General features: G+C 47.4%; 1 protein-coding gene across 1 annotated transcript in view; it reads right to left on the reverse strand.

The window, feature by feature from the left end:
• Positions 1-12,923, reverse strand: part of QRFPR (pyroglutamylated RFamide peptide receptor) — a 633,745-nt gene that overhangs the window by 241,008 nt on the left and 379,814 nt on the right. The window lies entirely within an intron of this gene.

Raw genomic sequence — 12,923 nt, forward strand, 5'->3', positions numbered from 1 at the left:
CACTGAGGGGAACTAGCATGACCAGACACTCAATTTGAAGCGGTTCACTAGAGAATGAGTTTAGATGAGTTGAAGGGGAAAATAAATATATTAAACAGGAAAGAAATAATCTTAGCACTGTTTTAGTACTACAAATCCTGTGGATCACTAACATCAGCCTCTCCTCTGATGCATGGTAAGCCATTATAACTACTAGTTTAATTTTATTGACTATTGGAATTCCAGTTAGTGATTCATGTGGGCTGATGTGCATGACACTTAGGCTTGTCTAAAAATCGCAGACCCAAAAAGGTTTTAGGTGTGTTTCAAAAATTATTTTCCCGACTGGTCAAAACTTAATAGTGCTGCAGGGATTGTGTTCTGGAACAGAACCATGCTTGGAACCACAGAACATCAGTGTGTAGGGGACTGAGTCACCATACTGTGTACAGAGGTACACGTGAATTGGCACCCCCAGAACATAACACTGCTGGTACTCTCAGGAATTGCGGTAACTGGACACACCTTTTCGCTCTCTCAATCATACATGCCCACAATAAGATGACCAAGAGGCAAAAAGGAAGTTTAGAATATTTATTTAAAATATTGTGCTCTGAAATGCAGTATATGTGCATCAACAAGAAAACAAATGCATAATAAAAATACTGTCAGCATGATTAATAATCCACACACCATGAAAAGTGCTTTCATTTTATAGGACAAAGTGACTTATGCACCCCTCCTAGGCTACGAAAGCTAAATCATTATATGAAAAGATCTCTGGAATTACTAGCAGACCCTGTACCTTAACATAAACAGATGGATGCTATACATCTCAGCGAAACAGTGCTCTTGTCCCAGAACTCTTGTTCCATGTGTGTCTTTGTGGCAAATGTACTCATCTATATATTAGGACATGTGTGCACATAAACAAGAGCTGCCTTCTTGTGTTAAATCTAGGTGCTAGTGCCTGGCCATAGAGAATAACAAGGGTCAATGTTCTTTGACCTTGTCTATGGTGTTCAGACTAAATCCCAGGAAAAGAACAGAACTCAAAAACATATGCAGGTAACGTGTGAAAGTACAATGTTGCATAAAAGCTATACAAATTTATAGTAACGTGTGCAAAGGAAATTTAGGCCTAAAATGTGTACAGTTAGGCTAACATAGGGAAAACTACAAAGGGTCATGCAAGAAACACATGACAATAGTAGACTTTGCTTGGCTATTTTGAGAGTTTTCTGTAGATATATCAGGTTACAGTAAGGGACTGCTACCCAAATGGTTTGCATTTGAACAAGGTCCCATAAACCTTGGTGAATGGTTTCTGACTTACTCATTATCTTCTACATATTACCTCTCTCCCCTAAATTATGTGCTGCTTCTCTCATAAATTATTGGATCAGAACTCAAAATTGTACTTTCACCATAAGAGATTAAATAGGTACAATAGTGGCTGTTCAACAGATTTCTTTCATGTATTAATGTGTGGTATTTAAGTGTTGTGGACCTAGTCGTATGGCAGTGGAGCACTTTATAGATACAAAATTTGCTTCTAATAAGAACATATAAGTGCTTTGCATAAGCATATAAAAAGATAACATAGTAGAGGAGGAAAAACTTCTAAATAGTATTGAAGGGATGTGTGTAGTCCTTAGACAGTGAAGTACAGTTTGATAAGGTTGTTTTTAAAGATGTGTTTTTAAATATTTCAGTAGCTTTGGGTTGAGTCTGAAGTGGTCTGGGATGGCGTTCTAGAGTCTTGGGGCAAACAGTGAGAAGGCTTGTTTTGAAGTTTTGCTTTTTTTTATTTTTGGTATTTCAGGAATCAGCCTGTCATTGTTCCTTGTATTCTGTTTTCCACCTGTGCATTGCAGATTCTTCCATCACGTAGGAGGAAGAACCTTTAATGGTGGATTTGCGAGTTATACATGTGATTTTGAACTTGAGGTGAAGCCACTGGAACTGTTTAACAATCTGAGTGAAATGATGTAATTTTTGGTGCTTGTGACAATTCTGGATGTGGCATGGAGTATGGCTCTTAGAGAAGTAGTGGAGGAAGTGGAGGATTTGGGTAAGCTGGAGAGGATTACAATTCCTCCATCTAAAATGTCTATAATTGCAGAAAACATGTGCTTAATCGACTTCAAACTGTTTAAGGAGGATGGCAAAGTGTCCATAGAGGATGTTGACAAATATTGTATACAAATTGAGAGTCCTCCCTATTGGACTAGCCTTCTACCTTCCAAGAAATTGGCCCAGCTATATTGAAGCTATCTAGCTGCAAGGTAACCCAGGAGGATGTTTTCCTTGTTGAATTTTTATAAAGCTGTGAGCATTTCCTTTAGCTTTGGCCATACTTTGAATAACTGATTCAGTATTTGGCAGTGGTTGAAAGTCCCTGATACCTGGGACTAAAAACAATTGTGATATTTCATAAAAATGGTAAACCAAAGGAGAAATGTGGATCTTATTGACCTATTTCTTTAAACAAGATGCCACCATTTATTCAGAAACTTCGGAAATATTTTTGAGCAAGGAGAACAACATATAAGTATGTGAGGGGCAACAGGGTCTCATACCTGGAAAAGATTTGTCACTATAGGGATGATTACGATAGCGGTCGGTCGTACTGAAGGAATGCTCTTGCAGCAGTCAGGAGATGCCTGAAAAGCAGTCGGTGATCCGACTGCCGCATGAGATTGTAACCGCCAGACTGGTGGTCACAAAGTGCTCCTTTTCACGGTGGCTTGGGCTGCAGTCCAGGAAAAGCGAGTACTTCTCACACATTCATGGACCATGTGCCATGTACCTTATTGTGCATGGCACAGAGTGCATGGAGGTGAGTGAGAGCACTACATGTGCCCCTAGGGGGCCCTGTTTGGGTCCCTTTCCCTCAGCTTGTACATGGAAGTGTTCCCGTCATGAACAGGCTGTCGGAAAGGGATATCCAAATCTTGCTAGCTGTGCCTGTCTCTACAGCGCAACAATTCTGGGCACATCTCCAACCGCCGCCCCATCAGCATCTGAGTCTTCGCCCACTGTGGGTCTGATCGCCAGCATTAAAATGCAGCAATCATATCAAAGTGCTGTCGGACCACCACCGATGGTCTGTCGATGTACGTTCAGACTGTCATCATAATTAGCCCCTATATTGCTTATTTTGAGAGTCTATCGATGGGGGTGACCTTACTCAATGCTGGAAAGCCATGTACATGATCCCCAGGCAGTTTATTTGGACTTTTTTTGATTGGTTGGCATGCTGTTTATATAATGTTCTCAAGCTCTGTATAAAAAGTCATCGGACAGTGTCATTATGATGGGTGCTATCTCAGGGATCCTTTCCATCTCTAGAGTCAACTGACAGGGGTCATGAAGGGGCCTGTTTCAAAATTACTTTTTGCTCTTTACTTAGAACCCTTTCTCAGACTAACTTTGGGGTCAGATTTGTTGACCCCATTGGTTGAAAATGCTTTTTACGTACAAGCTTCCTTGTGAGCCGGAATGCGAGTCAGACCGGAAGTGGAGCAGGACTGTACCGCGGCATGTAGCACCGGAAACGGGAGACGGTCTAGTCTCGAGACCGCCCTTAGAGGAGGGGCCAGACACGGAAGAGGAAGCGGGACGCTTAAAAACAGCAAGGAAGGACGAGAAGGGGTGGGAGATGCGAGGAGTATCGAGAGGAGCAGGAGTATCGAGCGGAACAGCGGTGAGCAGAGGAACAGCGGTGAGCAGAGGAGCAGCGGCGACCGGAGGAGCAGCGGCGAGCGGAGGAGCAGCGGTGACCGGAGAAGCAGAGGCGACCGGAGGAGCAGAGGCGACCGCAGGAGCGGTGGTGATCGGAGGACGAGGACGACGAGAGAGAGGAGAAACAGCAGCGGACGACGAAGCAGATCGCGTCAGCAACATCTTTACGGCTCTCAAACCCGGTGGGCAGCAGGGAGGAGAAACCACCCCGGGTCCCAGCGCCGCGGTCCGGAGAACGGGCCGCGGCTCGAGGCAAGTGGCTCTGCGGGGACCTTTTGGGTGGGGGCGGTGGGGAGGTTGTGAAGGGCTGTGACCCACGTGAGAGGTGCAGAACATCCCCGACCCCACACTTCCCCTCCTACACATCCCCTTGGTGACGGTAGCACAACAAAGAGATCCTGGTAGCAGTAACTCAGACCATTCTCTTTCTCTTTTCTTTATCCCTGCAACCCCGAGCACCTGTGAAGATTGAGACCCCTGACGTGGAGGAGCAAGGAAAACACCCTACAGGGAGAAATCTCGGGGAAGACCTACGTTGTTTTGCTCTGCCTAGTTACAGTTTGAGACTGTTCTGTCAGTGTTTGGTTCTCCGCCTATCTGTAAATAAACAAGAACCTAAACCTATTCGTGGTATCCCCAACTTCTTTCTGACAGAAAACCCCACGAGGGACGGTAACCCCCACAACTTGGTGTCAGAAGTGGGATCTCCACCGGGTGTCGACAATGACCCAACCCGTGCCTAACACGATAGAAAGTATAATTAACCAATTGGCGGAAGGACAGAGACATCTACAGTTGGCTCTAGAGGAACAAGCTCTGGCAGCCCGGACAGATAGGGAGGCGTTACATGGGGCCTTAAGGGATCAAGCAGTGATTCTGACAACGAACCAGCAAGTCCAGGACACCGCGATTCTTAGATTGACTGACGCCATCGTCAGTGCTAGAGTTCGCCCTAATGTCCCCGGGTCGGTCCTCCAAAAGTTCCAGGAGGGAGACGACCCCGATTACTTTTTCGTGAACTTCGAAAGGGTGGCCACAACAGCGGCATGGCCCCCGGAACGCTGGAGTCAGTACATTGCCCCCTTGTTAGCGGGAGAGCTACAAGCCGCATATCAGGCAGCCAACCCAGCTGGGACAACAGCCTATGAAGACGTGAAAAAGGCCATCTTGGAGAGACTCGGTTGTGACCAAGAATACTATAGAAACAAATTTAGGAGGGAGAAATGGAATGCTGGGGACAACCCCCGTGCACTGTACTATAGGATCAGGGATATGGGGAACAGATGGCTGACACCCCATGTGTCTACCATGGAGGAAGTTACAGAAAAGATCTTCTTGGAACAATTCCTGGACGCTCTGCCCCTAACGACTCGATCTTGGATAAAACAGCACCCTAATCTCAACACTTCCACGGCAGTTGACCTAGCCTGTGCCTTCCATAGGTCACCCGAGTTTAAGGCAGGAACAATCCGGACCCCCTCTGTTTCCCAGAGAAATATCCCCAGACCTGAGATCAAAACCCGTGTCCAGACTAGAGCGCTTCCGCCTCTCCCGAGCATAGGCAATCAGGGCCCACAATGTTTTCATTGCTCCGAGTGGGGCCACATCGCTCGGCTATGCCCACACAAAACCTCAACCGTAGAACCCATGGAGGTAGGATATACAAGGGGGCGGATATGTGTGGGAGGACAAGGGGCTCCTAGATACAAAAAAGAGATCCTCTTAAACGGAAGGAAGCAACGGGCACTGTTAGACACTGGGTGTCATGTGTCCGTGGTGGACAGGTCACTAGTACCCCAGCTTCAGTTACGAGAAACAGAAACAGTGCAAGTCACCTGTGTACACGGAGACACAAAGACCTACCCGGTCGCAGAGGTGCTACTGGATATATCACATGACCCACAAATACGGCGAGTAGGGGTGATACCGTCCTTGCCCGAGGCAGTCATAATAGGAACAGACCACCCCAAGTTTGAGCAATATCTAAGTGAAATAAGAAACGAGGGGACTTCATGGTTACAAGAAGCTCCCTTTAGCGAATACGGTCTAGAAATAAGTGCAGGGAAAGACAGAAAAAGCAAGACTGAGAAAAGGAAAGCTAAACACCTGTATGCAGAGGCGCATGACCCATATCACGCATTTCCTGTCTCCAGTACAGAACCTGTGAAGACGGTCCCGAGTAGCTTCCGTTCAGCACAGAGAGAAGATCAGACCCTTGTTCATGCTTGGGAACAAGCACAGGAGCAGGACGAGGAGAAGGTAGGACCTTATTTTTATGTGTCTAAGGGTCTTCTATATCGCTCAGGAAAGGAGGGGGACGGGGTCAGAACGCAGCTCCTGGTGCCTTCGGTCTTCAGGCCTCACGTCATGCAATTAGCACATAACCATACAGGCGGTGGGCACTATGGGAAAGAGAACACTCTGAAGTACCTACTGGGCAAATTCTACTGGCCAGGAGTCTATAAAGATGTTGCAAAGCATTGTGCGTCCTGTGTTAGGTGCCAATACTCAAACCCCGAAGGAGTTAGAAAGGCCCCACTTCGTCCTTTGCCCATAATAGACGTACCCTTCCAACGTGTCGGGATGGATTTGGTAGGCCCACTCCCGCCCTCTGCCAGAGGCCATAAATACATCTTAGTCATTGTTGATTACGCTAGCAAGTATCCAGAGGCGTTTCCCTTGACATCAATGACTTCACCCGTCGTAGCTAGGGCCATGGTTAGTTTCTTCACCCGGGTGGGATTTCCGGCCGAAATCCTCACGGACCAAGGAACTCCTTTTATGTCACGATTAATGGCCGAAGTATGCAAGGTGTTAGGCATCCACCAGATCCGGACGTCGGTCTATCATCCCCAAACGGACGGTCTGGTGGAACGTTACAACAAAACCATTAAAAGCCTGCTTCGCAAGGCCATATCCGAGACAGGGAGGGACTGGGACCAGCAGTTACCATTAGTCCTGTTCGCCATTCGAACCCATGAACAAAAATCAACGGGATTCTCCCCGTTTGAATTACTATTTGGGAGAAAGCCAAGGACCCTGCTAGACATGGCAGCCGAGCAATGGGAGACAGAGGAGGAGGAGGGACAACCCCTACCCAAATATGCAGCTGATTTAAAATCTGCTGTTGAGAGACTATGGGGCCTCGTCCATGAAAATATGGAAAAAGCACAAACCTCCCAAAAACTCCTATATGACCGCAATAGCAGACTAAGGGAATTCTTTCCCGGTGATAAGGTTCTCCTATTACTCCCTTCCACAGACAACAAACTCTTGTCCAAGTGGCAAGGCCCCTATGTGATTGAGAAAAAAATCACTCCCGTGACATACAGTGTCCTTCAACCGCTCAGGACAGGGGGTAAGCAAATATACCATGTCAATCTGTTAAAAAAATGGGAGGAGCCCACAAACCCAGACGGGCCTGGGCCGTCTGTTCTCACGGTAAACACAGAGAGATCTCTAGAGATAACCACCGCCAACATAACCCCGACCACGAGTACAAAGGCCCCTGAGGGCACCATTATGTCACCTGACCAGAAAACCCAGCTAGCTTCCCTACTAGATCGTTTCCCAGGTCTCTTCTCCACAACCCCGGGGCTGACCTCAATGACCCAGCACGACATAGTGTCCATGGACGATAGGGTGGTGAAGCTAAAACCATACCGAATACCCGAAGCACGAAGAGAGGCGGTGGAACGAGAGGTCACCGACATGTTGCAGGCGAACATCATAGAGCCCTCTACAAGCAACTGGTGTTCACCGATAGTGCTTGTACCAAAACCGGACGGGAGTCTACGGTTCTGTATGGACTTCCGTCAAGTGAACAACGTCACTAAGTTCGATTCTTACCCAATGCCTCGTATAGACGAACTTATAGAGAAAGTAGGGAACGCCAAATATCTGACAACCCTTGACCTGACCAAAGGTTATTGGCAGATACCCCTAACACCACAAGCCAAAGAGAAGACAGCGTTCTCAACACCATCGGGGCTCTATCAGTTCCGGGTACTACCTTTCGGCCTCCACGGGGCACCTACGACATTTCAACGTCTCATGGATCACATACTGAAACCACACACCGATTACGCAGCAGCGTATCTGGACGATATAGTCATCTTTAGCCCCACGTGGACAGAACATCTAAGGCATCTGGCAGAAGTGTTTTCAGCCATTCAGGACGCCGGGTTAAAAATAAACCCAAAGAAATCACTGCTAGTGACTGATACAGTACAATACCTCGGATATACAATAAAAGGGGGACTGATTAAACCTCAGGTCACAAAAACAGAAGCGATAAGAACCCTGCCTCAACCAAAAACCAAAAGAGTTGTCCGCTCCTTCCTCGGGTTCCTGGGGTACTACAGACGGTTCGTCCCTAACTTCTCAACCTTGGCAAGCCCCCTCACGGATCTCCTAACCAAGACACATCCCTCCCGCATACAAAACTGGTCAGAGACACACGAACGTAGCTACCAAGCTCTAAAGGAAGCCATCTGCACAGCCCCTGTGTTACACTGCCCAGATTTTAGCAAACACTTCGTTCTGCAAACAGATGCATCAGGTGTTGGTCTGGGGGCTGTGCTACAGCAGCCGGACTCACGGGGGGATCTCAAGCCGACCCTCTATATCAGTAGGAAATTGTTTCCTAGGGAGTGTCACTACTCAACAATAGAGAAAGAGTGCTTAGCTATAAAGTGGGCGGTGGAAGCACTACAATACTACTTGTTAGGGCGTCGCTTCACCATACTCACAGATCATGCCCCGTTAACCTGGCTTGCGAAACATAAGGATTCCAATCCGCGTATACTCAGATGGTTCATGTCATTACAACCTTTCTCTTTCCAGACATTCCATATCCCCGGCACTCGGCAAGGCTGCGCCGACTACCTGTCCCGGAATCCCTCCACAGAATGGCCCCAACGTCCATTCCTAGAGGGGGAGATCTGTGAGCCGGAATGCGAGTCAGACCGGAAGTGGAGCAGGACTGTACCGCGGCATGTAGCACCGGAAACGGGAGACGGTCTAGTCTCGAGACCGCCCTTAGAGGAGGGGCCAGACACGGAAGAGGAAGCGGGACGCTTAAAAACAGCAAGGAAGGACGAGAAGGGGTGGGAGATGCGAGGAGTATCGAGAGGAGCAGGAGTATCGAGCGGAACAGCGGTGAGCAGAGGAACAGCGGTGAGCAGAGGAGCAGCGGCGACCGGAGGAGCAGCGGCGAGCGGAGGAGCAGCGGTGACCGGAGAAGCAGAGGCGACCGGAGGAGCAGAGGCGACCGGAGGAGCGGTGGTGATCGGAGGACGAGGACGACGAGAGAGAGGAGAAACAGCAGCGGACGACGAAGCAGATCGCGTCAGCAACATCTTTACGGCTCTCAAACCCGGTGGGCAGCAGGGAGGAGAAACCACCCCGGGTCCCAGCGCCGCGGTCCGGAGAACGGGCCGCGGCTCGAGGCAAGTGGCTCTGCGGGGACCTTTTGGGTGGGGGCGGTGGGGAGGTTGTGAAGGGCTGTGACCCACGTGAGAGGTGCAGAACATCCCCGACCCCACACTTCCCCTCCTACACATCCCCTTGGTGACGGTAGCACAACAAAGAGATCCTGGTAGCAGTAACTCAGACCATTCTCTTTCTCTTTTCTTTATCCCTGCAACCCCGAGCACCTGTGAAGATTGAGACCCCTGACGTGGAGGAGCAAGGAAAACACCCTACAGGGAGAAATCTCGGGGAAGACCTACGTTGTTTTGCTCTGCCTAGTTACAGTTTGAGACTGTTCTGTCAGTGTTTGGTTCTCCGCCTATCTGTAAATAAACAAGAACCTAAACCTATTCGTGGTATCCCCAACTTCTTTCTGACAGAAAACCCCACGAGGGACGGTAACCCCCACATTCCTCCTATGTGGATGATGGGGCATACATACTGAGGATGCTAAATCTGCTGTTTAGTATAGTCAGGGGGAAGAAAAGGATTTGAGAATGTTTAGGATATCATCCTAACTTCAAATAAGACACAGATTATAATGAATAATCAAAATAAAATGAAAGGCAAGGATTAACTAATAGTGTCTATTGCTGCATACATGGGACTCAACCATACTGCTGGTGTTGGTAGTCACCTGCTTTGGCCTCGAACCTTGTCTCATTGGAAGGCTTCCAATGAGACAAGGTTCGAGGCCAAAGCAGGTGACTTCCCCTCTAATTCAGTATCACGATTGATGAGCTCCCATTCATGATGTTGGTCTGTCCACTAAAAGCTCAGAACAAACATGGATTTTGCAGTTTCCACACTCACTTTACTGCTGGGATTGACTTGCAGCTCACCACCGGTGCAAGGTTTCTCCTTCATACTTAAGTCACTTTTTTCGTTTACAAAATCTAACAGTGGGGAAAGACTTGAAGATGCAGCTGGATGGGTCCATGAGGTTCCATATATTTACTGTGAAATCCCACTGAACCAATGTTTAGCATGGCATACAGCTCTGAGTGGGACAAACCTCATTTTCTCGCTCACCCTGGGTACACACTAACTGTGCAAGCCTCAACACCCTGTCCTGGTCCACTGGTTATGAGAAAAAAACCTAAAACCTCACTTTATTTTTACCAAAGGTCTTGATCCTCAAGGTAGGATTTCCTCTAGCCAGGGCTTTTTCAGGGTCCAGGCACCTGTGGTCAGAAGGCCCCTCTAAGAGTTAAGAGCCATTTTGCTTGTATGTCTATGTATCAGGCAAACAGGTGGTCAGTCACCTAATCCTTAGGTGGTAGTTCCAGCCTCTGGGAGCTGTCAGCCCTTTACTTTCAGAAGTGCCTACTTTCTTCGGGTGTTGATCGCAGATTGTTCTGAGGAAGGGGATGCAAAGTCCCATATTATCCTCTACATAAACCAGTGATCAGAGAATTTTCTACATCTTTTCCAGCCTACTCTTTACCCTTACACCCTCCTCCTATTGCAAAACTTCCTCTTTGTTTTACTGTAAAAAGTTCAGAGACCCTAAATACAAGATGGATTTTCTCTTTTACTAATGGAAGTGGCTCTCGCTTTACCTTAGCCACTGCCATATTTAGATAAGGTGCTCTCCCCTCCATTTATCAAAGACAGAAACTGTTGTCTCTAAAATTTGGGGTATAGCCAGAAAGTGTAGAAAAGCCCTGGGAATATAAGGTGCTCTCCCCTCCATTTATCAAAGACAGAAACTGTTGTCTCTAAAATTTGGGGTATAGCCAGAAAGTGTAGAAAAGCCCTGGGAATAAAAGGGACTGGATCCAGGGAACTCTATTTAGAATCCCCAAGTTAAAATAAGGTGTGCGAATGGTTCTGACAACTACTTGGTTACCCCTCCCAGAGGGCTAACCCATGTCAAGTCGCCAACTGTTGACAACATCCTTACCTTCCTAAGCCCAGAGGCAAAGCCACTGTCTCCTGTGGCAGTGGGGTTGTTAACTGCCAGCCACAAATGTGTCTTGAGTCTTTGGAGTGGGACTAAATCATAAACTGTTCCTAACCCAGTTTTGGCATAGGCAACACAGAGTATACTTTTATAAAATTGCTTTTCCAGTAACATTATCAAGAATTTACTTTCACAACTTAAACAGGTTATGTATTAAGTTAGGGCGAAGATTCCATTGAATCACTTTGTTAATATTTTACATCGAAGATAAAATGAAGATTTTAATTACATCCAGGCCTTTTGGGACAGCTAGCTTTATCTACACACTGAAAACATATTTTGGATATGTATTCACTTTGAAAGTGCAATATTCGTAGTGGGAGCTTGGGGGGCGGACGAGCACAGCGAGGTCCGCTCCCCGGGCAGATTGGGAGGGGGGAGGAGGGGGCGTGGCCGAAGCGGCCATTTTGTAATTTTTGGGCTACATTTGGGAATAGCCCAAATGTAGCCCAATTTTAGTAAAAGTAGCCCAAAGGATATATAAGCCAGTTACGCGCTTTCCCAGCCACCATTTTAGGTTTGGTGACCTGGTGGCTGGGAGCGCTGGCAGTAGAGTTTAAAACATTTTTTCCCTCCCGCCCACCCTAATGTTAGGGGTCGAAGGGGTGTTAGATCCTTGGGGTGGGGTTAAAAATGGGGATTATGGCGGGCAGCATTTGTTGGAACAGGTACATAGGGGCAGTAGATGTATTGTCGCTTGGAACAGGTGCAGGCGGGGTGGTTGACAGTTGGCCGGGATTGGCTAGAGTTTGTTGTTATAGGTTTGCTAGTTTGGGTCCAGGAACAGGGAAAGGGAAACCAGTTTGGATAAGTTTAGATAAGAGGTTGGATAGTTACAGTTGCACAGAAGGCAGGTAGGGGTTACGGTCAGGGGAGTTTGGGAGTTGGAAAGGCTACATGGTGTAGGATTGGGTTATATGTTGGTTATGGAATGTTATGTTATATTTTGGGGGATGGGGGAACTGATGTGGGGATCGTAGGGGTGGGGGGAAAGACCAAGGGGTCAGGAAGTTATTGTATAGCGAGGAGTTAGTTTTGTAAGGCAGTGGCCAAGAAGTAAATTTGTGATATGCACCTGTTTCAATAAAGCGGCCTTTTTCACACACAGTAAGTGGTCTGGTGTCGGCTTGCCCCTCCTCCCCCCTTAATCTCCCAATATGTAGTGTGCCACATTTGTATATATGAAGTCCCAACCCTGTGGACTTACGGTGTATATTTTAGGGGAGATTTAGTATTAAATAATTATTGTTTTCATATCTATTACAGGTGTGGCATTGCTGCCAGGGCGGGTGGATCCGGAGTGCAGGGCTCACGGTTCGATCGCAGGCGGCGGCTCAGCTCAGCTCAGCACCATGTGACTCTGGGCAATAGCTCACTAATCTCCCCGAGGGCCCCCAGCGCCTTGAGACCTTTGGACGTGAGTAGTTTGTGATTTAAAATTCTGGATTTATGTTAGGATATATAGCTTTTCTGCATGGTCACCAAATATTTTTCACCATTTGCCAAAATCAATTTTTTTACTGGCTTTTAAGTTCTTCACACTTGGTTTACCACAGCAGGTTACTCTGACATACCTTCTGGTGAGGAAAGCATACATACTTCCCCCGAGGGCCTTCAAGCACATAGCTGACAATACATTACAAGCATTTGCAATGCAATGGGACACGCATTTACACAAGACCTATTGCATTGTAAACCTTAGTCATCACAGACAATGGGAGGGGGAAGAATGCATGGACAATGGGAGTGGGGGTGAGGG

Source organism: Triturus cristatus, chromosome 2_2, assembly GCF_964204655.1.
Source record: "Triturus cristatus chromosome 2_2, aTriCri1.1, whole genome shotgun sequence".
Classification (NCBI taxonomy): domain Eukaryota; kingdom Metazoa; phylum Chordata; class Amphibia; order Caudata; family Salamandridae; genus Triturus; species Triturus cristatus.